Source organism: Pyxicephalus adspersus, chromosome W (assembly GCF_032062135.1).
Source record: "Pyxicephalus adspersus chromosome W, UCB_Pads_2.0, whole genome shotgun sequence".
Lineage (NCBI taxonomy): Eukaryota > Metazoa > Chordata > Amphibia > Anura > Pyxicephalidae > Pyxicephalus > Pyxicephalus adspersus.
In genome coordinates, this window is record NC_092870.1 from 856,271 (window position 1) to 883,925 (window position 27,655).

Here is a 27,655-nt window from a genome sequence, read left to right on the forward strand (position 1 = left end):
ATTAAATAAATATAATAATTATACCCAGGAGTTAATCCTAAGAATTACAGGCCCACAATATAAACAAAAATTTCTACGCAAAAAAAAAGGATCACTTTTTGCATCAAAAAATGACAGAATTAGAACGCTAGGGGGGTTAAAAGAAAGGTTCATACAAACAAAACCTTGTTAGTGAAGGACAATCTTTCTTTCCACAATACCCAGCAATCTTTGCATTTCCTTTCCCGTGACATCATTTCCTGTTTTTCTGAGCTATACAAAACATGCCACAGCCTATTCAAAACAGGGAGGCACAGAGGAGGAGAGCTACCCCAATGAGCCATAGTGAGATGGAAGCTATGGTGAGCAAACTGTACAGGGCTGACTACGATGGCAGGAAAGTGGTCTTTCCACACCCCAATAGTAGGAAGGACAGAGCAGGTTGAAGGACAAATTCAGGGTTTTGCGTTCAAAGGAACAACTCCAAAAGAGGTGGTCAGATCTGAAAAATCAGGCCGTACTTGAGGATATGTGGCATCACATCGCCAACAAACATAAGTACACATAATATAGTTTAACTGGGTGTAGTAATAAATGATAGGGATGAGTCATGGAGAGGGATGGTTGTGGGGGAAAACTGATTTTTTTGTTAGTAATTTGGGTTCTTTTTGTGTTTTCGGCCGACACAGTTTAAAAATAAAAGAAGATGGCTTCTGGAATAGAGGCAGAGGTAGAGGGAGAGGAGAACCCTGAACATGAAGATATGATAGTGCTATATACCCAAGCTTGTAAATGTGCCAGGAGCATACATTGTTCAGTAGATATATTTTTTCTTTCCGCAGTGTTGATTGCTAATATCCAACCAACACCACCGCATGAGCAAGAAGAGGTGTGTTCTTCCCATGTGGCTCCTAATCCGAGTATGCACCTAGAAGGCAGAGATATAGGTGAACTATAGTAGTATCAATTATGTAATTAATTTTTTTCTATACACATGTTTACTTTCCAAATAGTGAAGCGGCAGCACCTGACATCCTCATTATTTCAGAAGGAGAGCAGGAAATTCTGGAGCTGGACACATCTGGGCGCATGGAGAGTGACATCACTATGAGGAGTGGAGAAAAAAGGTTAGCATTAATACATTGTGCATACAGAATTACCCCAGTCCATGTGTCACCTGGAAACTTACCTATCCAAAATCTGAAAACTTACTATGCTTTTTTTTTTAAAAAAAAATTCAAAACAGGTCACATCTCAAAGGAAAACCTGCTATGCAGGATTGAGACTGTGCACACAACACTACAAAGTGTGTCAGAGGCACTGAGGGCTGCAGATCGCGAGCTGATGGCTCTGAAGACAGATACTGCAAGCAAAAATTGATTAACACTGTAAATTATTATTTGTAGTGAGGGAGAAGGAGGGAAAGAACTATTTTACCCCCTGCTGATTTTTGTATGTTTTCCCTCTGACAAAAAAATGACCAGTCTATAAATGTAATGGTAGGTTTATCGTAGCCATGAGAGACAGAATAACAACAAAACAACCCCCAAAAACCCAGTGTTTAAAAGTCAGAGCATCTGGTGATGTCCATGTGTTCAAGACTACAGGCTGTCATTGCCAGCAAAGGATTTTCAACCAAGTATTAGAAATGAAGATTTTATTTTCAGCTTTTTAATTTGTCCAAATACTTTTGAGCCCCTGAAATGAAGTGATTGTGTAAAAAAAGGCTTTAGTTCCTCACATTTTTATGCAATCTTTTTGTTCAACCCACTGAATTAAAGCTGAAAGTCTGCAGTTCAACTGCATCTGAGTTGTTTCATATAAAATCATTGTGGTAATGTACAGAACCAAAATTAGAAAAAAAAAGTTGTCTCTGTCCAAATATTTATAGACCTAACTGTATATAGCAGAAAAAGATGGCTTTGGAAATTTTATTGTCACGGTGCTGTTGCACCCCAAGATTGTTTAAAGATATATGTGGATAGACATATGTGTATATATATGTATGTGTATGTATGTACATATAGGTGTACATATGGTACCCTATGTTCCCATGCTTATACATACACTATAGGCCATATCCCAATAGTTAGGTTTTATATTAAGTATAATTAGACAATGCAGGAAAGCATGTGTGGGAATGTTTGTGATCTGTTTACCCCTGTCCAGGCACATCCAGGCACATAGACCCCCTAGGTGGATCTCTACTTCCAGGGACTTCACAGAAGTGACAATAGGATAATAAATACCAATACAGGGTCTGGTCAGAAAAGAGCTGTAAAAATAGATGACAGAACAGATTGAGTGAGGTGATAACTCCCATGCTGATCTTTGCTGACACCTAGATTAGAGGACCCCTGCTTGACTTCCCCAACAACTTCAGAACTCCTACATTTCATGTTTCAGTTAATTACTGAAGTAGAAGAGTTTGAAGTAGCCTATCCCAAACTAGAGGAATGCTTCAGCCAATAGGTGTTCAACAAATCATATCCCGTAGCCAATCCTAACTATCTAATGATTCCTAATAGGGATTAACTGTATAAGACTGGAAGCTGGGAGAATGGTAGCCAGCCAGAGCCATCGAGAAGCCAGCTAGTGCCAAAGGAATGAGTCCCTGGGCCTGATTTTTTAAAGCTCTCCAAGGCTGGAGAGAATACATCAGTGAAGCTGGGTGAACCAGCAAACCTGGAATGGATTTCTTAAAAGTCATTCAAATATTTTGAATCCTGGACCAGATCAATTCCAGGTTTGCTGGATAACCCAGCTTCACTGATGAAAGTGCATTCTCTCCAGCCTTGGAGAGCTTTAATAAATTAGGCCTACTGAGTAAGCAAGAAATAGTTAACCATGCAAGAAGCATCGAAGCAAAGGAGAAGTTAGCAAGACACCGTTTCCAGGGAATTAGGCTCCTGGGATACCCATTTACATCTTAACAGGTAGCTATAAGATATTCTTGAATGCATTCTTGCATTCCTACATTGTCTTATATGTGTATATGTTATTGTTATGTTGTTTTGCTGTTTTGTAATTGCTGGATTATGTATTATCATTATTAGATTACTTCAGGGGTTTACCTACTAACTAATCAACGTGTCTGGGGCGCAGAGTCTAAGCAGCTGCCCGGTCTTCACCAGAGCCTCTAGAGGTGAGGATGTTGCTGCAGGCCAGTGAGGATGAGGCTGCAGGCAACTGCCAGGTTGCGGTCCCGTGTACGCAAAGGCAGGTGACTGCTGACAGACAAGAATCAGACGAGGTGCGGGAATATGGGACCGAATCAAGGTCAAACAAGCCAGAGGTCAGGGCAGGTGGCAAGCAGGAGTAGTCAAGGAACAAAGCCAGAGTCTGTACACAGGAAATCAGTAGCTGGAGATGCAGGCAGGAATAGCAAGAACCTGGAACAGAGCCTAAGAGTACTCCTTGTTCAGGCAACTTCCAGTTGCCAGTCACTTCCTTTAATAGGGGAGGTCACGTTCCAGATAGGAGTCACATGACCAGCAAGTAAGAGAACCCACCACCCAAGGGAGTGCTGGAGCAGGGGCAGCTCAGGTGGAGTTTACACTTCTGCCAGCAGAGGGAGTGCTTCTGCGAAATACTCTGGTTCTCTGGGGTAGGGGCAGATCTGAGAGGATTACATGATTGAGACCAGGAAGTGACCAGCGGACAGGATTCCAGAACAGAGCTGCTGCTACTGCTGGCCGCAGAGGAATACGAGGTGGGTGACAGACAGCGGCACAGATCCCCTGGTCCTGTTGAGATCTGTGACATTAATAATGGAATCCAGGATGTTGCTACTTAGATGAAGACCAGGTTGATAATTCTTTTCAGAAACCAGTTGTTTACATCACAAAGAACTGGTCGTTGTTTGAGAGGTCATACTTATTGATGAGATAAGATTGCCTGTAAGGCTCAAAGGATGATCATGGAATAATTGAGTGAAATGTGTTAGATCTTTGTGCTGCCAGATGGTATATGCCTTATAGTCCTCTCCTTGGTGGAAGGTAGGATTACATTTAAACCCTATATATTTAGAAAAATATGGTGAAAAAAACATTTTTCGAAAGATTTTTTAAGACCACAAAAGTATCTGCTTTTTTTCCCAATATTTATTTACATTTGTTAGCAGAGTCCATATTCATTAGCCAAGTCTCTTAAACAGTGAAAAAAAATTGTTAGCTGAAAAATTTGTTAGCAGGGCCACTCGTTGGCACTCGGCCACCTCGCCGAGGTATCGCAGTATTCTAATTCGTAGTCAACATACCTAGAGGTTGTTCAAATAATCTACCACATAACAAATCGAGTTCGGTGTTCAGGCATTTATTAAAGCTTGTTAAAAGGCTGCAGGGCAGCCAATCAACAAGCTTTTAAGCTGTGGGCACTTAGAAGCCATCACAGCCATGCCTAGTAATGGCATGGCTGTGATTGGCCGCTGCATCATGTGACCCAGCCTCTATAAAAGCTGGATCACGTGTAGCACCGCCCATCAGCTCGAGTAGTGCAGGGACAGGAAGCAGGCAGCTGAGTGAGGGACAGTGTTAGGAATCTCATCTGGCTATTTGTTCTGTTGGTGACCCATAGTGAATTTTTTGCGGGTGTTATACACCAGCTTTGCACCCCTGACAAAGAAATATAATAATTAATCTGGCTGTTAATTCTGTGGGTGACCTATAGTGATTTTTTGTGGGTGCAATCCACCATCTTTGTACCCCTGACACAAAAATATAATAGTTATTCTGTCTGTTAGTTCGGTGGGTGACATTTTCCCAATTTTTGTGTGAGGTACACTTGCACTGCATACGTGACAGGGAAATTAATATAGTTAATCCGTCTGTTAGATTGGTGGGTGACATATTCCCATTCTTGTTGTGAGGTACACCTGCACTGCATACCTGACAGGGAAATAAATATAGTTAATCCGTCTGTTAGTTCTGTGGGTGACCTCAAAGAATGAGGAGAGGATCAAATAAGGGATGTGGCCCTGGTCATGGTGCTGCTGATGTTGGTGGAGCTCCTGTTGCAGGGAGAGGGCGTGGTCGATCTGTGCCAGCTACACGCCCAAATGAAACACCTTCTTTAGGTGCACTTGGGCAACAGAACGTTCAACGTTATTTTGTAGGCCCGAATACCGGTGTACGAATGGTGAGGCCAGAACAAGTAGAGGCGGTAGTAGATGATGGGTGACTGACAGTGCCTCCAGTTCCTTCACATTGTCTCCCATCCAGTCCCCTGCTGAAAGCGCAGAGTTGGCACCTGCAGCCCTTGGGCATCTGTCTTTCACCTCACCCCCTTGCAAATCAGCTAAGCAGTCTGAGCCCCAAGTCATGCAGCAGTCTCTTATGCTTTTTGATGACTCTGCTGGCAGGGTTTTTGTGTGCCGTCCACAAAGCCCTGCCCCAGAAGTGGAAGAGATTGAGTGCCAACTGCTGTGACTTTCTGCAGTGTGCAGACCGGCAAACAGGGCACGAGCACGAGCTGCAGTGGAGTAAACACCTCAAAAACCACGAAAGATCTCAGGCTTCTCCTGCTCCCTCTTCTGCTGCAGTCTCGGCCTCTTCCTCCTCCTCTGGAGTGACTGTGGCACCTGCTACCCCGCAAACAGAGGATGTGGCAGCAACGCCACCACCTCCGTCACCGTCACCAAGCATATCCACACTATCCCATGGAAGTGTTCAGCTGTCCATCTCCCAAACACTGGAGAGAAAGAGGAAGTACCCCCTACCCACCCGCGATCCCTGGCCCTGAATGCCATGATTCCGTCTGGTGGAGACGGAGACTTTAAAAAACCTTATGGCGGTGGCTGTCCCACAGTATGTGGTTCCCAGCCGTCACTACTTTTCCAGGCGAGTGTTATGCAAGCGGGTGTTATGCAAGCGGGTGTGGACCCACTGTGCCACTGACTGGGTATGCTCCAGAGGGGCGTGACTAAGCCGCTACCAGGTCTTCGCTAGAGCCTCTGATGGTGAGGATAGGCTTGGGCTGCGGGGTAGCTGCCAGGTGCCACTCCAGAGCAATCCCCAGGCCAGTGGCAGCTGACCACAGGAGTCAGGAAACCCGGTGCAAGCACCGAGGGGCTTGCGTGGCCAAGAAGTCCAGAAAAAAGGATCCAAGATCAGGTCAGGCGGCAATCAGGCAAAGTCCAAAAACGTAATCCGAGGTCGGGGTCAGGCAGCAAACAGGCAGAGTCCAAAAAACGTAATCCGAGGTCGGGGTCAGGCAGCAAACAGGCAAAGTCCAAAAACGTAATCCGAGGTCGGGGTCAGGCAGCAAACAGGCAGAGTCCAAAAAACGTAATCCGAGGTCGGGGTCAGGCAGCAAACAGGCAGAGTCCAAAAACGTAATCCGAGGTCAGGGTCAGGCAGCAAACAGGCAGAGTCCAAAAACGTAAGCACACAGCGCAGGAGCTGTGGACAGGCATGGAACAACAGACCGATGAGTGGTTGGTGCCACTGAGCCTCAAGCCTGGCCTGGTGGTGTGCGATAACGGGCGAAATCTCGTAGCAGCTCTGGGCCTAGCCGGTTTGACGCACATCTCTTGCCTGGCGCATGTGCTGAATTTGGTGGTGCAGAGGTTCCTGAAAAATTACCCCGATATGTCAGAGCTGCTGCAGAAAGTGCGGGCCATCTGTGCGCGCTTTCGGCATTCTCACCCTGCTGCTGCTCGCCTGTCTGCGCTGCAGCGTAACTTCGGCCTACCCGCTCACCGCCTCATATGCGACTGTCACGGATAAAAGGGAGGGGAGGGAAACAGAAAGGTTATACTCAATACTAAGCCTCCAATGGCTAGGGAAAAGGGAATGGTCACCCCTTGCAGACACCCTAACCTAGCCCTAACCCCTAACAGTATGAGTATCCCACTCATCCCGCTCTGCGGAACAGCACCACTTCACCACCAACGAGTGGGCCTCCATGCGGGACGTGTGTGCCGTGTTCCGCTGTTTCGAATACTCCACCAACATGGCCAGTGCCGATGACACCGTCCTCAGCGTTACTATCCCACTTCTATGTCTCCTTGAAAAAACACTTGAAAAAATGTGGCACAGGAGCAAGAGGAGGAACAAAAGGGATCATTTCCATGGTTATCAGGCCAGTCATTCACAAGTGGCTCAGAGGGTGGGTTCCTGCACCAACAGAGGCCAGGTACACAACTGTCCAGCCAGGGCACAGTTCTGGAGGATGAGGAGGAGGAGGATGATGAGGAGGAGGAACCATGTTCACAGCAGGGTGGCACCCAAAGCAGCTCATGGGCATCACTGGAGCGTGGCTGGGGGGATACAGAGGACACAGACGATACACCTCCCACAGAGGACAGCTTGTTGTTGCCTCTTGGCAGCCTGGTACACATGAGTGACTACATGCTGCAGTGCCTGCGCAACGACCGCCGAGTTGTCCACATTCTAACCAGTGCTGATTACTGGGTGGCCACCCTGCTGGATCCCCGCTACAAGGACAACGTGCCATCCTTTATTCCGTCACTGGAGCGTGACCTGAAGATGTGCGAGTACAAGCGCACGCTGGTAGACGCACTGCTGATGGCATTCCCACCTGACAGTGGGGCCTCAGTGGAAGCACAAGGCAAAGGCAGAGGAGGAGGAAGAAGTCGCCAACACAGCTGGGGCACCGCCAGCACCTCAGAAGGGAGAGTTAGCATGGCCAAAATGTGAAAAAGCTTTGTCAGCACGCCACAACAACCAGCACCAACAGCTGATACGGAACGTCCTAGCAGGAGGCAGCATTTCAGCAACATGGTGGAACAGTACGTGTGCACACGCCCACACGTACTGACTGATAGGTCTGCCCTATTCAACTTCTGGGTCTCCAAATTGGGCACATGGCCTGAGCTTGCCCTTTACGCCTTGGAGGTGCTGTCCTGCACTGCGGCCAGTGTATTGTCCGAACGTGTGTTTAGCACGGCAGCGGGGGTAATCACAGACAAGCGCAGCCGCCTGTCCACAGCCAATGTGCACAAGCTCACGTTCATTAAAATGAACCAGGCATGCATCCCACAAGACTTGTCCATACCTTGTGCTGAATAGACAAGTATACCGGCCACACCCAGCCATTGTTATACTTCAGCGCACTTTCTCTTTGCATTCTCTTTTCTATTTCCCAATGTTTTGGGGTCTTCCCAAATATATATAAAAAAAAAAATTAAAAAAAAAAACAACAAAAACAGCGTTGGCTACCTCCTCCTCCTCCACCACTGCTTCTACCTACACCACGTCCACCGCCTCCTCAACCTACTACTCCACTTTGACCTCCGCCTCCTAGTTCAAGATTATTATTTTTTAACTTTCTTTTATTCTATGTTATTTTATGTCATTTCCCTATCCACATTTGTTTACAGGGCAATTGTCCTGTTCTTAGCCCCATTTTGCTTCCTTTTGCAGCCCTCTAGCCCTTACTATGACTATTTTACAGGCATTTTAGTGCCCCGAAGTTTGGGTCCCTATGAACTTCAATGGGGTTCGGGGTCAAGTTCGGGTCAAGTTCAGGTCCCGAACTTTAAGCCGAAGTTCGGCCCAACCCGGCGAACCCGAACTTCCTGCGGGGACCAGTAGGACGTCGGGGGATGACAACGGAACATGCTAAGTGGGTTTTTTTTAAGTTTTATAGCGACCCCGAGTGTGACTCGGGATTACAGGTAAAAATCCACCCCAAGTCACACTCGGGATTACCGCTAGGGGGTTAATAAATCCCACTTGTGATGAATAAGATGGGGCATAATAGCTGCTAAACGATTCGCTAAATTTTTTTAAAGTATTTTGGTGTCTACATAACATCTAATTAATGTTATAGGTCTATAGCAAGGGTGCCTAACCTACGGCCTGCGGGATCATTCCCTCTATGCTGTCTCTGCTCGTTGTCGTGCAGGGGATGGGTCGCGCTCATCTTCTGTGTATCTCTTTATGAGATCATGCTACCAGAAGAGGGAGAGAGTGGACATGTACTATAGACCTGGCAATCAACTGTGACTGCTCCCCGCCCCTTAAACATAACAAGTTGCAAGATACGCGGTCACAAGTAGAAAATCCTAATAACTAGCAAGGATATTTTCACATTAGGGGGGGCTATTTCAGGATTTTGGTCCCCAAATTAAGTTTGCATGTTAGGGACCCCAGGGTCCAGCTTCCATGGCAATGACCGTTAGGGTACTGTCAATTCGCTCTGTGCTGTGGTGCTACAAATATATACTTGCTCATGCACAAAACTTGACTTCAGACTGGAGGTAAGGTTGCAGTGCGGTTAACCCTTTCTCATGCCTTAGAACCCTGCCTAGGGGGAGACGCTCAGTACCGCTCACTAGGGATGAGCAAGAAGACCTCTGACAGTCTTGTGAAAATTTCCCCGAACTTACGATTGGTACGCGAAATTTCAGCGAACCGATTTCGCGAATTCTATTATTGTCAATGGGCCACTATAAACATTAATAGCAAAGCCCCTATACATGTTAGAACAACAAAATATGCTAGGTATGTGTAGGAGAACAGTGGAAGCAAGGGAAAAATACAAAAGTTCCAACCTTGTGGTTTACCAGAAAATAGCAGGTAAAGTGACAGCAGGCAAATAGGAGTTTGGCGTGATTGACAGCGTACAGAAGGCAGCATAAACATTAGGACATTGGGAAAGGGTGGCGCTATGTGTGAACTCAACCCACTAGCAGCAGTCTCTGTCATCAAAACAGCAGGAGACGGAGAGAGGACAGCATTGATAACTGGCATCTGGAACTGGGTGTAGTGCATCGACAATGCCACCCAGAAGTGTATAATACAATCATAGTGAATGGAGTACTGACAGTCGGCAGCAACAGCAGGAGGAGGAGGCGGTGGGCCCTAAGAAGGAGCAGGGACGGCATTGGTAACTGGCATCTAGAGTTGAGTGTAGTGCATTGACAATGCCACCCAGATGTGTGTAATACAATTATGGTGAATGGAGTACTGACAGGCGGCAGCAATAGCAGCAGCAGCAGGAGGAGGCAGTGGGCCCAGAGAAGGAGCGTGGAACGCATTGGTAACTGGCATCTAAAGCTGGGTCTAGTGCATCGTCAATGCCACACAGAAGTGTGTAATACAAATATACAATTTAAGTGTAGGGAGTACTGACAGGCGGCAGCAACAACAGGAGGAGGAGGCGGTGGACCCCGAGCAGGAGCGGGGACCACATTAGAAACTGGCATCCAGAGCTGAGTGTAGTGCATCAACAAGCCACCCAGAAGTGTGTAATACAATTATAGTGAATAGAGTACTGACAGGCGGCAGCAGCAGCATCAGCAGGAGGAGGTGGGCCCTGAGACGGAGCGTGGACCTCAAGTCGGAGCGTGGACTGCATTGGTAACGGGCATCTAGAGCTGGGTGTAGTGCTTCGTCAATGCCACACAGAAGTGTGTAATACAAACATACAATTATAGTGAATGGAGTACTGACAGGCAGCAGCAGGAGGAGGCGGTGGGTCCTGAGGCAGAGCGTGGACTGCATTGGTAACTGGCATCTAGAGCTGGGTGTACTGCATCCTCAATGCCACACAGAAGTGTGTAATACAATTTAGGTGAATAGAGTACTGACAGGCGGCAGCAACAGTAGCAGGAGGAGGCAGTGGGCCCTGGGACGGAGTGTGGACTGCATTGGTAACTGACATCTAGAGCTGGGTGTTGGTGATAGCCAGCCACAGACTCAGCACAGGAGCAGTGTGGGTTCACAGAGGCATCTTGGTTGGCCAGTGAGTCCTTGCGTCAGTTAATCAGGGACATCTGGAGTGGGTGTATGATAGTTGTTAGTTACCCACCTTTCGTTCATTTTCAAAAAGGTGAGGCAATTGACATTTTCCGGGGCCAGTCGTGATCGGTTGCATGTGACCACTCCACCAGCGGCACTGAAGGTTCTTTCAGAGAGAACACTGGATGTTGGGCACAAAAGAAGCTTGATGGCATACTGTGCCAACTGCGGGCAGATTTCAAGCCTGTTGACCCAAAAATCAATGGCGTCACTACTGTCAGAACAGGCAACCTCCTCATAGCTGCTGTCGTCAACACCACCACCACCACCACCACCAGCCAACGTAATCGTGCACCATGAGCTTCATCCATTCTCGATGATTTTGCCCCCGCACTTCACTTGTTTAAGGTGGCCTCATCAGGTTTCGCCAGGCATCCAGAAAATGCCCCCTGTTTTGGCCTAGACTTTGGATGAGTGCGGCCTGCTGCCACTATTGCTGCTGCTGCTACGGGAGGATACGGTGGAGGCAATGTCCGCCTGAGCTCCCTGTGTGGAATGTGGTGCGCGAAACTCCTCACACAGCTGGTTGCATAGTAGTCTGTTCAGGCAGGTCACCTTTTCTTTCTCTTGCGCCGGGTTGGGTGGAAACTGTGACATTTTGTCTTTGTAGCGGTGATCCAAAAGGGTGGCCAGCCAGTAATCATCCCAGGTTTTTGATGCTGCAAATGCGGGGGTCCATCCGTAGGCATCGCAACATGTGGACACATATGAAAGAGGGATTCCCTGGGCTCATCCTCCTGTCCCTCAGTAGGTGCCAAAACATCTTCCTCCTTATCACCCACCTCCTCCTCTTCAAGCTGCAGCAGTTCCTGTTGTTAGATCGCCCACACAATGCTTGGGGAGTGACAGCTAGTGTTGGTCGCTAATAGCTCACCATTCGATTCGACAGCTATTCGATCGAATTGGAACTTGTCCCCATTCATCACCTGTAGTGCCCAGAGATCGTAGTGGAACTGCAGAAGTAATTTGCAGTTCAGTTTCCCACGTGACGTCAAGTGGAAAACTGAACTGCAAATTACTTCTGCAGTTCCACTACAATGTCCAGGCACTACAGGCGATGAATGGGGACTTGTCCCCATTCATCACCTGTAGTGTCCTGTGTTGTTGGATAGAGTTTCTCTATTCAAAAACACATAATATAGCGCATAATCTCCGGGCACAATAGTTAATGAATGGGGACAAGTCCCCATTCATCACCTATAGTGCCTGAACATTGTAGTGGAACTGCAGACGTAATTTGCAGTTCCGTTTCCCTACGTGACGTCACGTGGGAAACTGAACTGCAGACCTCTGCAGTTCCACTACAATGTCCAGGCACTACAGGTGATGAATGGGGAGTTGTCCCCATTCATCACCTGTGGTGCCCTGTGTTGTTGGATAGAGAAACTCTATCCAAAAACACATAGTACAGCACTGCAACAGCAAGCGATTGCTGTTGCAGCTCTGTTCTATGTATTCTTGGATAGAGAAACTCTATCCAAGAATACTGTGCACTACAGGTGATAAATGGGGACAAGTCCCCATTCATCACCTGTAGTGGCCTTTATTCTTGGATAGAGGATTAAATTAATTTTTATTTGTTTTTTTAAACAAATGTTTTACATTTTTTTTTACCAAATTTTTTTCCGTCAAATCCTGTCTTTTTCGGTTCAGGTCTATCCGAATTCGAACAGCCATAATAGGTCGAATAAAAGGACAACCCGAGTTTGAAGACCAACACTAGTGACAGCACAAATGCGGTTCGGACGGGTCTCCCTTATCATCATCATTATAATCATCTTCCTCCTCCTCTCCTCTTGGAACTTCTGATGCTGGCCAGTGTCCCTTCTTGCTCCTCCTGATGCTGGCTGTGCGCTATGGAGTTTAATGTCACCCTCATCCTCCTCCCCCCTTCTTTCCCATCCCCTCCCATCGCCACTTTCCATCAGGCCACACAGGGTATTATAAAGCAGAAAGATGATAGGTATGATGTCGTTCCAGCCTGACCGCTCATGACTCACAACGTTTGTGACCTGCTCAAAGGGGGCCAGTACCTTGCACAGCATCTCCATCTGCAGCCACTGGTCACTGGTAAAATAGGCTCTGTTGGGTGGCTGTACCAAGGACCCAGCTGCCTCCATGCACTAGGCTGACCAATTAATGGATGGCTAGCTTTTGCTCACACAGATGCTGGAGCATGTGCAGGTTGGAGTTTCATCTAGTCACAGTGTCATAAATCAGTCTATGCCGTGGCAGCCTCTATTGCCGTTGGATTTTGCTAAGCGCCGCAGGGGCAGTAGGATATTGGTGGACATGGCTGCAGATGGAGGGAGACTGTCTCAGTAAGTCTTCCTGTCCAGGGTATGTGCGGTGGAACTTCTGCACCACCAGGTTTAGCACAATGGCAGAGTAGGGCACATGTGTTATGCGGCCCATGCGCAGCGTGGCCACAAGGTTGGCCCCGCTGTCGCACACTACGTTGCCTGTTGTGAGCTGGGAGGGCATCAGCCAAGCCTCAACCTCTCTGTGCAAAGCGGACAAGAGTTCTCTGGCAGTGTGACTTTTCTCCCCAGTACACCAGTTTCAGCACTGCCTGGCAACACATGTGCTTGAGGGAGCCGTAGTGGCATGCCCGCTTAACCAGTGTCCTCCGCTGCTGGCCTTTCAGGAGGAGTGTCGACAAGAGGAGGGTTGACGGTAGAAGGAATGGAGTAGGAGGAATAAGAGGACTGGGGTGGCCCATGCTTTCCCACCACACCCCTTGTCAGGGGTACCAGGTGCTGTAAAGCCTCTTGCAGACTACCGCCCACTGAGCTATGCAAGGCCACCCAGTAAGCGGTGAAGGACAGGTAGCGTACCACTCCGTGCCTGGTTTTCCAGCTGTCCATGGTGACGTGGATTTGGCTGGACACTGGGAATGCCAATGCCCAGGAGAGGTTATCTATTACATGTGCATGTAAACTAGAAACAGCTGTGCGGGAGAAGTAATGCCTGCTTGGTACATTCCACCGCCGCTCGGCACAGGCCATCAGGTCACGGAAGGGAGCCGAGTCCACAATGCTGTACGGCAGTAGCTGCAAGGCCAATAGTTTGACTAGACGCGAATTGAGTTTAATAACTCTTTTGTTGGTTGGGCCCATAGCCTGATACCTTGCGCAGAACTCTGGTAGAGTGGGCTGAAGGGACTGGGAGCTAGGGGAGCTGAAGGGGTCACTGGAGTACTAATCGTGCGGCGACAAACGTCATCTGACGTCACCAAACCTGCATGCAGAAGCTGATTCTTCCTCACCGCTAGAAGTCTGGCTAGTACCAACCTCCTGAGATGTACTAGCAATGACAGTTGGAGGTGGAGAAGGAGCCAATGGAGGTGGAAGAAGAGAGGAAGGCGTGGTTGCACCTCCTTCAAGAGAACAAAAGTACTGCTCCCACTTTGGTTTATGGTTCTTGCGCATGTGGGAAAGCAGGGATGTTGTACCCAAATGTGATCTGGCCTGTCCTCTGCGGATGTGCCTGTGACACAGGATGCAGATTGCTATGCACCCGTCATTGTCTTTCAGCGTGGAAAAGGACCACACTGGAGAGGTAGGTGCAACCACTATGCTGCACTTTTTTTTTGCCTGCTTCTGTGACTGCTGGATGCCCTGCGTCTGCTCCAGCTCCATCTTCCCCACGGTCACATTGTCTCTGACTGTTCCCCTACTTGTGCCTACTCGTCTGTCTTTTCTTTGGGACTCACATGAGGCAGATTTGCGGCCCCTTCCATTCCCAGTCTGTTGCTGCTGCTGCTGCCTTTCCTCTACGTCTGTTTTGGAACTGCTGCTAGCCCTTACACGCACCGGTGGTTTCCAGGTGACATCACGGTCATCATCATCCTCATTTTCATCTAAGCCAACCTCTGCAAATACAGCCACTGATCCAGAACTCTCGCTCAGCAAGTCCTGACCACACTCTCCAAGGGTCTCAAAGTCTGCCTCCTGCTCTGAACTTCGCACTGACAGATCCTCAGGCTGTTCGTCAAACAACATGGGTTCGTCAAACAACATGAGAGTCATCGGGAGGTACAGGCACGTTAGCCACGCTAACATCTGTGTTTGCTCCTGAAGAAGAGCCTGCTGCATACAGGCAATACATCTACCAGCATACTGGTGCCCCACACACATCTCAGACCTGTTTGAAAACTTGTGCTGCTGCCTCCAACAGTTTGCTGCTGCTGTCTACTATTCAGTCCTACAGCGGCGGACTCCTGGGAAGTATGCCCCCTGCCAGATGCAGCAGGTCGCCCAACGCCACACCTTCCCCTGGGTACCAAGCGGTTTCTTTGGTAAATAGGAAGAGATGTATTTATTTTAAAGTAGGATAGAAATTTCATTGTACCAAACGGTGTTCTTTGGTAAATAGGAACAGGTATTAAACACTCAGATATCTGTATTTATTTTACAGTAGCACAGAAATTTCACTGTACCAAACAGTCTTCTTTGGTAAATAGAAACAGGTATTAAACACTAAAATATCTGTATTTATTTTACAGTAGCACAGAAATGTAACTGTGCCAAACAGTCTTCTTTAGTAAATAGGAACAGGTATCAAACACCAAAATATTTTTTTTTTTTTTTTTAAAGTAGGCCAGAAATTTTCCTGTACAAAACGGTCTTGGTAAATAGGAACTGCAACTGAATTTAATTAGCTTTAATGAATGTGCAGTGTGAAAAAGAGATGACTAACAGTGTCTATACTAATACACAATATAGATTACACTAAATGTGCAGACTGCTGACAATTTAACAAAACTGACTGGCTATGCGTGGCACTACAAGTAGCAGCAACCACAATTGTACCTTCAGTGCATGTGCAGTCAGTGAACAGCACCTAAGAGTGTAATACAAACAATATAACTTGCACTAAATGTGCTAACTACTGATATTTTCACAAAACTGACTAGCTAGTAGCTCATGTAAAAGTAAATGCCCTATAAAACACTGAACTATGCAGCTAACAATGAACTAAGAGGCCGTGATTCCCTCTGAAATTTCTCGCCATTACCGCCTCCTGGTTTTTCCCTCGTTCATTCAGCAAGAACAGGACCTCATGCCGAATCACAAGGCCGTTCTCGCTTACATGTTTGGCGAGAATGGCCTGATTCGCCGCGAGATCGAATTTAAAAATCTCGCTCACTCTTCCCTACCGCTCACTGCCACCTGTCAAATCTGCAGACGGACTGAGCGGCTGGTAGGGTGCTTGTAACACATACCTGACCACTTACCTTGTGTGGCCCTCAATTTCTCTGGAACAGAGGGATGTTAGAAACTGGAAATGAGGAAGCCAGTAGGAAATGCCTTTTACAGTACAAATGCCCAATACAATTTTATACCCATCATATCACGCTACCTTGTCACACATAGCTTTTACCTTACTCTTTATGTATCCCAATTTCTCTGTAAGAAAATGAAAATGTAATTGTAAATGGGGGACTCTTGTGGCTAACTCCCCCTAAAATTTCAACACTACGGAGCCATCACAAGATATGAAAAACTATACCTGTCATACCGTGTTACCCTGTCACACTTAGCTGGCCACTTACCTTTTGTGAACTCTTCTGTGTGCACCTAGAGTCCATTACAGGTCAATGTGATCTTTTAGTGTTTGATGTTTTTATTTTGGTAAGTGCTAAAGTTTTATGTTACATTATACTAACTCAGAAAAATTGTTCATTTATAGTTTGATTTGCTGTAGTTGTTGTTTTAATACTTTTTTTTGGACTAGTTGCAACACTGCAAGCGAATTCATATCAAGCTGTATATATACTAATTAGCACTTTATAATATATCATCTTATCACACAATAGTTTGAATGTTAAAAAAAAGTTCAAAAGCATTTTGAAACTGCATCAAATTTCATTATAGTTTGGCTTTACAGATGTAGCCCTATTCTGACCCACTCTGCAGGCTACTGATGTGTTGTGGTGCAACCTATGTGGATGAACAGGAGCAGAGCCTTTACTTTATCTGTGGAAACAGGATGAAATCTCTCATAAGTGCAGTGCTTCCACTCAGTTGAGTCTTGTGAGTAACAAGTGCAGTCCCAGTTGAGAATAGTATACTCACAGACAATAATCCACACTGTATTAGCAGAAAGAGTCTCTGTATTCAAGAGTCACAACATATGAAATCCAGTGTAACATCAAACTTTGCAGTCTTCAAACAGCAGCAGTGTTAACATGTTAAAGTCTTTTCAGTATGTCTCAGTGGGAGGATTGTGCCATAACTTACAGTCTGAAGGTATACTTCCTCTGCGCATGCAACAGAATCTGAGTCTCTCACTCTTCAGATCATGTCCTTCCCCAGGGCTTACCCAAGAATCCCTGCCCCAGGCTAGGTCAGTACTGATGACCTCATCCACAAAGTGCGGAGGGCACAGCAGCCATCTTGGAACATGGCAAAACACACATTCCAGTAATTATCATAGAATACATTTATGCATAAACAGGCAGTGAAATTACTACATTGCTACATTCTCCCCCTGCTGAAAATCCTTCCCGCCTGGCAAGGATAGCAAACACTATAAAATATTACATAACAAAAGTTAACATCATTGTCACCTTTTCCAGACTACTTTCCAGAAGTAGTATATCACAGAGAATTGCTGAAAAGAAAACAGAATTAGTAACAAACAGGCATCATGCTAACAAGTCTATAATGGGCAGCAATTATGTCCATTACAGCATATGGTTGCACAGCACAGCTTTGTGTAGCATAGCAGGGTCTTCCCAAACTGTCATAGGTAAACACAGGTGGGCGGTCATCGGACACGATCTCTTCTTAGCTCTCCAGGCATTAATCCAGGGGGTCCTGGAATAGAGCCAGCAGGATAACTTGGTGCTCCAACCATGCCTGGAACTGTAGGTCTACAATCTTGGGCTCTTGGTTCAAAAGGAGGGGAACTAGGATTCAAATGTCCCCTCTGAGGAAGGCCACTATTAACAACAGGTGAATGATTCTGTACAGGAGACTCGGATGGAGGTGTAAACCAGTCACTGTCATTGCTCTGGTCTCCACTGTCAGCAGAAGGCATAAGATTAGGATCAGGAGAAAAATCAGATTGTGGCTCCTCATCAACATTTGCTTGTGGTACTGGCAGTAGATGATTTCTATGCCAGGCCTTAATGCGACCTTCAGGTCCTCGAATACGGTAGACAGGAATTCCTGGCAACTTTTCTACAACTTCAAACAACTCTTTTCTCCAACGATCAGCTAATTTATGTCTGGCTGAGGGGCCCAAATTGCAGAGGAACACTTTATCACCTTGTTGCCAGTCTTTGAACCGAACTTTACCATCAAATTGTCTTTTATTGCCAGCATTTAATTTAGCAGCATTTTCGATAGGCCATTTAGCAGACCATTCGATAGGCCTCTTTCAATCTGTTTTTAAGGCATGCAACATACTGATAGTGACTTTGATGTTCCACTCCATCAGTAGAGACACCCAACTGAATGTCAATTGGGAGACGGGCTTCTCTCCCTAACATTAGAAAGTAAGGGGAGAAACCAGTTGACTTCTCCAGACTTCTCAAAACAGTATTTCTGTAGACTTAAGGAAGCACGGAAGCACGAGCTGTTTCCTTTCAGGATGATCGTGGAACAAGTGCACCCTGTATAGAAGCACATTGATTATCTTTAGCTTTTCCGATTTTCTGAGATAGTATGTACTCTGCACAGGCAAATTTATTTTCATGTACTTGGGGTCTTTTCGAGGAACAGCTTCTCTAACATGTCTGATTATTGGATCTCTCATTTGTAAAAGCATCATATCCTCCTTTTGTAGCTGGATATTCTCAGGTACCCCTAAAGTTGTAGGGCAGGAATACATCTCTGGGACACACTCTTCTCCAGCTCCCAAAGAGTCTACAACTCGCAGATCAGAAAAGGCAATGTGATCTTCTTGCACAGCGGCTGTAGCACAGTAAGCAGCCACAGCAGGTCCGGGTACTTCCTCCCGTTCACTTTGTTCCATATTCCTTGGCAATCCAGGTCGCCTGGAAAGAGCATCAGCCCCAATATTTTTTGGCCTAGGTTTGTACTTGAGCGTAAATTGATAATTAGACAATGCAGCAAGCCACCTGTGACCAGTGGCATCCAACTTTGCTGTGATCAAAATATAAGTAAGGGGATTATTATCAGTCCTCACTTGAAACTGAACACCCTAAAGATAATCATGCAGTTTGTCTACAATGGCCCATTTAAGAGCAAGAAATTCCAGTGTACAGGATAGTTTCTGCTGGGCTAAGACTTCGGCTGATGTATGCAACAGGCCTCAGTCCTCCTGGATAGTCCTGATGAAGAACTCCTCCTAACCCATCATAACTGGCATCAACATGTAATACATATGGCTTTTGTGGGTCTGCATAAGCCAACACAGGTGATTCTGTAAGCCTTTTCTTGAGCTGTAAAAAAGATTCCTCACATGAAGAGGTCCATTTGTCATTAAAAGGAGTTTTGCCAGATTTGTCAGAAACAGAGGAGTCTTTCAGTAGGTCATTAAGAGGGCGTGCTATCTTGAAAAAACCTCCAATGAAGCGGCGGTAGTAGCCACAAAACCCCAGAAAGGATCTCAATTCAGTCAGATTTGTGGGACGAGGCCAGGTCACCACCACCTCCACTTCATCAGGATCAGTTGCTATCCCTTGTGCAGATACAATGTGACCTACAAAGTTTATTGAAGAGCGAGCAAACTTACATTTATCCAGGGAGAGCTTCATGCCTTCTGCTCTCAAACGATCAAGTACTTTAAACAGTCTCTGGTCATGTTCTTCCAGGGTTGAGCCAAACACAATTATATAATCCAAGTAGACAATACATTGAGTGGGACAAAGGTCTCCCAATGTTTGATCCATCAAACGTTGAAAGGTTGCAGGAGCTCCATTCATTCCCTGGGGCATACGAGCAAACTGGGAAAACCCCAATGGGCAAATAAAAGCAGTCTTTTCTTGATCTTCCTCACTCATAGGCACTTGAAAGTATCCAGAATGTAAGTCCAATACTGTGAACCATTTGCTGCCTTGCAAAGCATCAAGGGCTTCATCTATGCGAGGAACAGTGTATTGATCTGGAAAAGTACATCGATTCAGAGTTCTGTAATCAACACGTATTCTCACCCCACCATTTTTCTTTCTGACCACCACTATTGGAGATTGTAACAGCTGGCCAAATAAATCACAGGGTTTCGTCCAGGATGACAGGTACATTTGCCCCAGATACAGGTTAAAGGCAGTATTTTTCTGTTTAGTTTTCCTTTTAAACTGAAGGTGGGGTTTGAAGTACCAGGCTTCTTGGCCAGGTGAGGGAGTTAAAGAGGCCTGGGTATGATCAGGTGTAACTGTCTCACCTGAAATGCATCCTGGAAATTAGGCTGGGGATATAAACTCCCAGCCTGCTTATTCCTGTGGCTCTGTCTTGGCTGCTGAGCTGGGAAGGAGGTACAAGGGGAACTGGGAACTGGGAACTGGGATTGGGCTCCTGCTTAGTGACTGTATCAAACATTGTATCAGTGTCTTCTGTAGAAACACACAAATTCAATGGTTCACACTTTACAGGCGGGCTGGTAGCTTTCTCCTCACTGAAGGTGAAATTAGTGGAAAAACTATAGCACAGCCAACATCTTCAGCCCCTTTGGGGTAGATACAAAAGGGCCCTTTAACTGGATTTAGATCCACCTCACTGACACTGAGGTATTGGGTAAAGAGCTCATATCCATCATCAGATGCATGCTGCAGAGTTTCATTAGGTCTTAGTGCCTCCTGTAGTCTGTGGGTGCTCACAGATATAGGCACACAAGATATAGCAAAGGTCCTTTTATGTGACAATCCCTTCTTCTGAGCCCATTTCCATACAGCGTCTCATAAGCGCAGTGCCTCCGCTCAATTGGGTCTTGTGAGTACCAAATGCAGTCCCAGTTGAGAATAGTATACTCATTGACAATAATCCACACTGTATTAGCAGAAAGAGTCCCTGTATTGAATAGTAACAACATATGAAATCCAGTGTAACATCAAACTTTGCAATCTTCAAACAGCAGCAGTGTAAACATGTTAAAAGTCCTTTCAGTATGTCTCAGTGAGAGGATTGTGCCATAATTTACAGTCAGAAGTTATACTTTCTCTGCGCATGCAAAATATTCTGAGTCTCTCATTCTCCAGACCATGTCCTTCCCCCAAGGAACTCTGCCCAAGAAACCCTGCCCCAGGTTAGGTCAGTACTGATGACCTCCTCCCCAAAGGGCTGAGGGCACAGCAGCCATCTTGGAACATAGCAAAACACACATTGCAGTAATTATCATAGAATACATTAATGCATAAACAGGCAGTTAAATTATTACATTGCTACACAGAAATAAAATATTTTAAAAAAATTATTGTTGCCAAAGATGTTATAATACATGTATCATGGAACATATAGTGATTTTACTTGTGTGTATATGTAAAAATAGATTTAAAGGTATGTAAATACATATGCGTTTTCATTATTACTATTTTAACTAGACTGTTTTGTGGGGGAGGGTAGGATTAATCAAGTAAATTTGCTTGTATGGTATGAATTGATGTGACTTTTTGTAATCTTCTTTATTGTTATTGTCATCTGTTACGGCAATGTTTTTGTGCCTAGTTTTTTAACCACCCTACCGCTAAACCCGACCTTGGTTCGGGTTAAAAAAAATTGCAATTATCGATAAACCCAAACTTTTCTCACTGTATGAAAATACAGTGAGAACAGTTCGGGTTTATCAATCACTTACCTGGTCCCGCTGTGATCATCCAGCGTCGTGTTCCAGCGTTGTCCTCCAGCGTCAATCTCCCTCTCCAGCGTCGGGTGCCTTCTCCGAGAAGAAGAAGTCAGCTGGCGGAGAAGAATCCGGCCGGCTTCTTCTCCGTCCGTAGCGTGTACGTGTCCCTCGGCGATGACGTCGGCTCGTGTGCGGGAAATTCAAATTTAAACTCATTCAAACACATTTTGTATTAGATTGAATACATACTCCTGTATCCAATCCAATACAAAATAATTCAAAATAAATACAAAGTATGCAATTGGTAAATTCAAATTCTCATTTTGTATTGGATTGAATACAAACTCCTGTATCCAATCCAATACAAAATATTATAAATAAATACAAAGTATAAAACTGGTAAATTCAAATTCATATTTTGTATTGGATTGGATACAAACTCCTGTATCCAATCCAATACAAAATAATATAAAATAAATACAAAGTATATAACTGGTCAATTCAAACGCTCATTTTGTATTGGATTGAATACAAAGTCCTGTATCCAATCCAATACAAAATAATACAAAACATATTTATGTGGTTTTGCCTATAGGTATGTGACGTTGGTTTTAAAATTTACCACACTAGGGAGGTGTTTTAGAAAAATATATTACTATACAGTATACCGAATTATCGCATTTTCAGTATTCATTTATTTATGTATTCTTGTTTAAGCTGATTTTTGTGTCTGTTTTTTACATGATTGTGTGTTTCAAACATTTTTTATATTCATGATATCTACTAGACCCTTGTTCGGACATATTTCTGTAAGTTATAGGTCTACAATTTAAAAAAAAAAAAAAAATTCATGAAAAACAGTGTACCGCTTTTGGTACAGAAATCTAGACATCAGTGTAACGCCCAGGTGGTTAATTACGCTTTCTGTTGTTTAGCGATTCTTCAGCAATGTTTTGTCATTTTATCCACAGATAATTAGTACAAATGTATGCATGGTTTCCACTCCAAACTGGTACTTGACTGCCCTCATTTGTCCCATTCTCAAAGACATATTGGCACATATCGTGTTTGAAAGTATTATGTATTATGTAAGTATTCCTTTTATGAATATTTTGTCATGGTTTTTATTTATTTATTATTTAATAGTCTGACATTTGCTTAATAAGCTGTGGTTTTCCTTTAACATACCTAACTCATGTTGATTTGCTGCTACTGTTCTACACAACTCCTCTGTTCATTTGTAGTAACGGTATAGGTTTGTTCTTATTGTACTGTGCCTTGTAGCTGTGCTGGCTGATCTTAGCCCTATAGTATACAAGCAGGCTTCCACTTCCTGTCCAAACAGGTTGTCATTTAGCTGTCCACCTCAGTTGCGTACTCATTTTAACACACCTGATGGTGATGGAAGGAGGTCCAGGTTGCCAAGCACAACGTCAAACCACATTTATTGACAAGTTCACAAGCAGGGTCAAACACTCTTAGAAATTAACAGATGTTCTGTTGTTGCTCAACTTAATTTTGCTCATAAAATACTGGATTGTATGCATTATTTAGGTGTTTACATAATTCCAATAGTAGTAGTATTTAAAACTTCCAAGGACAAATATACCTTGTGCAAAATATATTTTATTGCTTGGACAGCTTTTCAGGGTGCAGGTTTGAATGCAAACTTGGCCCACTATACAGTATATTCACTTCCTCACATCAGCATGGTAGTGGAAGCACATAAAGGCGGATTCCTCGTTTAACCAGAAGCAAAATCATCCACGAATGTACAGTAGTCTGTGATGTGACATTCCAGAGGCTTGCCAGAGGTTCCCAGTAGGGGTGAGCGAGCGTGATTTATAAGTTCGATCTTGCGGCGATTTGGGCCTTTCTCGCTTACCGAACATTTAGGCGAGAGCGGCCTTGCGATTCGCCATGAGGTCATGTTCTCGCCGAACGAGGGAAAAAGCAAGGGGTGCTGACGCCCACCATTTCCGGCGAGAATCACGTCTGGGAGCGAATCATTTGCTCCCAGGATGCACAGCAAGGCCCAGGAGCCCAGCCCAATCAGGGGAGATTTGAGCACAGGCATATATACAGGGAAGGAAGGAGGGGTTAGTCACTCCATCTCGTGTTCTGTGTGAAGGATAGAAGCAGGGAGAGACGTGGATTGTGACAGGGACAGGTTAGGAGCCTTCTGTATATATACAGATGTAGAAGTTTTTGATGCTACCTGTACAAAGGAGTACCAAAGAAGCCAATTTCCTATAGAAAAATGTTTGTCCTACTTTTAAGAAAAATACAGATATTTCAGTCTTTGATACCTCTTGCTATTTAGCAAAAAAGCCAGTTTGCTACAAAAAAAATTCTGTCCTACTCTAAAATAAAATACAGGTATTTCAGTGTTTGATACTAGTGTTGTTGTTCGAATTCGGGTCGTCCTAATGTTGGACCCGAATATAGCTGTTCGAATTCGGGACGACCAGACGCAAATTTTGCTAGATTCGAGGCCGCAAACTCGGCCCTCCCACAATGCCTAGGGACCTCAAATAAGAGCAGGTATGCTCTCCTCCATGTTTGTTGTGGCAGGCAGCCGATTGGCTGTCTGTCACTGCATGCCACACAGGCAGCCATTGGCCTATATAAGGCCAGGGCGTGCCTGCATTTACCACTCCTGACAGAGATTTGCTAGCATCACAACCTCTCTGTGCTGCTTGGCTTGCTTTGTCAAAGTAAAAAAAAAAGTGCTTTACTTAGTTAGACTGTGTCACACTCATACCATTAGTCAGATAGATAGTTGGATTGTACTGTATTGGTGCAGTCCTGAAATCCACTGTACTCAGATAGGTAGAGTGTTTCACTGATAGATAGATAGATAGATAGATAGATAGATAGATAGATAGATAGTCAGTGTGTTACATACACGCAGCCTGAGCCAGGGTACCCCCCCTGACTGCGTGCACACTATCACACTTGTACTGAGAGACTTGTACTACAGATGCAGTATACAGTTTGTATACTGTGCTGCATATTACAAGCGTCACAAGCCACACAAAAAATGTGTACTATGTCTAGCCAAAGAGGAAGGGACAGCGTTGCCAGGGGTGGCAAGCAAAGCAGTATGGGTTTGTTTTTAACTGCAGACTCAAGAACAAGAAGCGCTGCTGTTGGTGATGGCGTCCATTATTACCACACCTTGAACAAGAGTAGTAGAGTACATGACCCAGCCTGGGTCAAGTGATTGTACCCCCTCTTCCTCCTAGTCCCAGACACAGGCCTCACAGGTGTCCCTCACAGGTGTCCCAAACACTCCATGATGCACCTGTTCCTCCTATTTCTTCCTCCTCGGCTGGAAAGGCTCGTGTACAGCAGTACGTAGAGGAGTCCCAGTGAGGGGTTGGAGAGGCGGAGCTACAAGCATTCCTTGAAGATGCTCAGTTGTTTCAGTCATCTAACAAAGAGAGTCAGTTCACAGGCTTTCTCCATACTTACTTTTCAACCCAACACTCTGAGCCAGACGAGCCAATTCAAACTGGCTCCAAAAGGCCGCTTGTAAGGAACTTACCTGTCCGGCGAGCTTGCGGCGTCCCTAGGGATCTCAGCCGCAGATGGAGACGCCGCTGCAGCAGGCAGCATGGCCAAGGCTGCTGCCCTGCTCGCAGCCTGTCTCTCTCTGCAGGCGGAGGGATCCGTTCTAGCAGAACTACTGTTTGGCCAGGCGACATCCCCAGCATCTCTATGGACGTGATTACTGAAAGTCCTCAGTCCTGATTACTGAAAGTTCTCAGCACTCCTGTGGAGGTGCAAAGTAGGGCACGTCCCAGGGGTGCTGTGGGAAGAGGTGCGCGCACAAGGTCATTGGTCACTCTGGCCATTTAAGGAGAACCTGTCCTGAACACCATTGCCCGCTATAAGCCTCTGTGAATACAGTGTGCTTGGGTGCGTTCTTTGTGTTGGTTTATGTTAATCCAGTTTGTCATTAACATAGCGACCTGGTCTGAAACCTGATTCTGCCTGAACTCTGCCTGCCCTGACCTCGGATTGTTCGTGACCACTCTTGCCTGCTGCCTGCCCTGACCTCGGATTGTTCCTGACCTGCCTTTGCCTTACCATCCTGTACTACGCTTATTGGACTTCTCATCTGTAAATAACCCTTGTCTTGTTTTATGACGATAATAAAACTTGATAAATGGAATCTTGGAGTTGGCTGTGGTTTGTGTGCCCTGGCGCATTACACTGCTGCTTCCTTTCGGCACATACAGGGAAACTGTCTCTTCTGATGATGTTGGTCCTTAATCCGACATGGGGCGAACAAGGAGATCTCATAGGCAGGAAGAGGAGGAGGAGGAGGAGGTTGCAGAGCGCCCTCAAAGTAGGAGAGGGAGGAAGAGGGTAAAAGCTGCCCACACTCTGCAGTCTTCAGGTACCAGTGAGGCAAGTCATAGTTGTCCATCGTCGGAGGCTGTCACCACAGCTGTGCCTCAACAACAGAGGGCCGCCACCACGAGCATCAGCTCCAGAGCACCTCGATGTTTGCCCGTGTGGGCATTTTTTAGTGTCCATAGTGATGACAACACTATGGTCATCTGTAAACTGTGTGCTCAGCACTTGAAACAAGGCAAAAACCAAAACAAACTTGGAACAAGTTGTAAAGCACACATTTAAAAAGCCACCACCCGGTAACCTGGCGGGAACATCTGGTCAAAGCACGAAGCAAGCTCAAAGCAAGCGCAAACTGCTGGATCTTCCTCCGCTGTCTTTCCTCCTTCTGCCACCAAAGTTACCTGTGCTGCTGCCAGCAATTTGAGTGGGGCATGTAGCCGAGCATTACCGTTTTCAGGCTCCACCAGCGGTGAGAAGGAGCTCTAATGCAGATTGGCTGCTGTTTGTCGCATTGCTAGCAGTCAAGACCAGGCATCATTGCCATCCCCCACACCTTCTACCCCATCGTCCAATCTTTTTGTGGTTAGTATTACCAGCATCCAACCTTCCATCCCCCAGATGCTGGAGCGCAAGAGGAAATATGGCCCAAATGACCCCAAAACAAAGCTAATCAATGCAGCAATTGCACAGCTGATTGCGTTAGAGCTCCTCCCTTACCGGCTGGTGGACTCCAATGCGTTCCGTTACGCATTCCTCTGCGCAAACCCACAGTACGATTTATGTCCAAGAGGCAGTATTTTGCATAAAAATGTATTCATGCTTTGCAAGAACACGTGCAGTGCAATGTGTCCGTGGCCCTGCAGCACTCTGGCGAGGTGCTCCTGACAACCGACAGTTGGTCGAGCAAGCATGGAGTGGGACGATATATTTCCTACACAGCTCACTGGGTAACTTTGGTGGCAGCAGGGGAAGATGCAGCTGCAGCAAGGCCTGCATACCTACCTCCGCCCAGAGCACATCGCCATGCAATCTCCTCCTCGACCTCCACTTCAACTTCCTCCTTTGACTCGTGTGTCTCAACCTTTTCCTCCAGGGACACTTTGCCGTGGAGACCCAGCACCTCCCACTCGCCATCATCTGTTCACCGCCAGCAACAACTTGCAGTTTGCTATTTCGGGCCACAACTCAGACGTTGCCACACAGTCCTGAGGTTGCGAAGCCTCGGTTCCCTCAGCCACAGGGGCGCAACCATTCTACGTGCCCTGCGTGAGCAGGAGGACATATGGCTAACTCCACACAGACTCCAGCCAGGCAAGGTCGTGTGTGACAATGGGGCCAATCTGCTGGTAGCCCTGCATTGTGGGAAACTCACACATGTACCTTACCTGGCTCAAGTCATGAACCTGATGGTACAGCCCTTCCTTAGGAATTACCCAGGCCTCCAGCCACTGTTGCCGAAGGCCAGAAAGTTGTCAGCGCATTTCCGCCGGTCGTACACAGCCAGTGCCAGATTGGTGGATTTACAGCGAAACCTCAATCTGCCGGTGCACCGGTTAATTTGTGATGTGGCCACTCGTTGGAATTCCACCTTTTCCATGCTGCAGCGGCTGGCTGAACAACAGAAAGCGGTGGTAGATTACATGGAAGAGTCTGTTTGTTTCAGACATATACCTACATTACCTTACTTCAGCCCTGCGGTGTGCCTGCAAATTGAGGACTTGTGCACTGTATTGTCACCTTTTGAAGAGGCGACCAGTATGATCAGCAGGGATCAGGCCTGTGTCAGTGAC